The sequence below is a fragment of the Rhagoletis zephyria genome, unplaced genomic scaffold (genome assembly GCF_001687245.7).
Source record: "Rhagoletis zephyria isolate East Lansing unplaced genomic scaffold, Rhagoletis_zephyria_1.1 Rzeph_scaffold_69449, whole genome shotgun sequence".
Taxonomy (NCBI): Eukaryota; Metazoa; Arthropoda; class Insecta; order Diptera; family Tephritidae; genus Rhagoletis; species Rhagoletis zephyria.
Window position 1 is genome coordinate 1 of NW_016226500.1, and position 1345 is coordinate 1345.

General features: G+C 54.3%; 1 pseudogene; it reads left to right on the forward strand.

Moving 5' to 3' along the window:
- The first annotated feature begins 27 nt into the window (after positions 1-27).
- On the forward strand, positions 28-1129 carry LOC108357044 (casein kinase I pseudogene; annotated as a pseudogene).
- Positions 1130-1345: the final 216 nt, after the last annotated feature.

Below are 1345 nucleotides of genomic sequence, written 5' to 3' on the forward strand. Positions count from 1 at the left end.
GCGAATCCTTGTATCCAAATCAGGAGAATGGAGCAGGCGAAAAAATCAGCACCGATCACTCCAAATACCACCACCACTGCCACTCCTGCCGCCACCACTTCGGACACTCTTCTTGGGCGGCAGATTAAAGGACGCTACGTGGTGGGTGACTTTGTCGCCGGCGGCGCCTTTGGCCGCTTCCACCTGGGCACTGACCAGAAGACGGGCAAGGCGGTGGGCATTAAGCTGGAGAAGAAGGACATCGACCAGCCGCAGCTGTACCTCGAGTTTGGCTACTACACCGACCTGGGCAACATTTGCTTCATTCCCAAGCTGTACCTGCTCTCGCACATCGACGACTGGAACGCCCTGGTGATGGAGCTGCTGGGGCCGTCGCTGTTTCGCATGTTGACGCAGTGCGGCAGCGGCTTCTCCCTGCAGACCACCACGCAGCTGATGATACAGGTGCTGAACATCTTCGAGTACGTCCACGAGCACGGCATCATCTACCGGGACATCAAGCCGGACAACTTTATGCTCGGTCAGCCGAACAGTGACAAGTGGGCGACGGTTGTTCTCATTGGTGAGTTGGCTTTCTTTTGCCAACCTGACTTTTTTTCTAAGCAGTACCTTTGCTTTACTCACAGATATGGGATTCTGCAAGAAGTACCTCAACGACGACAACACCCACATCGCCTTCCGCACTGGTAAGCCGATCGCCGGCACTCCACGGTACATCTCGGTGAACAATCACGCCGGCAAGGAGCTGAGTCGGCGAGACGACCTCGAGGCGGCCCTCTACATGATGGTCTTCCTCGCGAAGGGCCGTCTGCCCTGGCAGGACGTCACCGCGGCGGACATACGGAAGAAGTACCTGCAGATTGGCCTGATGAAGCACCAAATGAAGGCGAGTGAGCTGTGCTGCGACATGCCCCGGGAGTACGCCGCCTTCCTCGAGTACGTTCGCGAGCTGGAGTTTGAACAGCGACCGGCGTATCAGCGGTGGCGTGCCGCATTTCGCGGTGTGCTCACGCGAATGGGCGCCGCAATGGAGAACGCCGAGTACGACTGGAACCAGGCGCATGAACCTCAGCTGCACAAGTCAATGCCGCCGCCCTCCCTGGCTGAGAAGAAGAAGACTGAAGAATGAAGGAGAGTTCATGTGAAGGAGAGAGAGAGACTACTAAAACTACTTTTGTGATATAATTGACTCTTCAACTCACTTTCCTCTAATTGCGAATCTTCAGAGTCTGCAACCAAAGATGAATTGAAAGGCGTGTCGTTGCAGAGAAAAGTAACTTAAATTAAAAGATATCGTTTTTGCTAAACTCTTTCATTCCTCGATCTTCAGAATCGGCAAAAAACT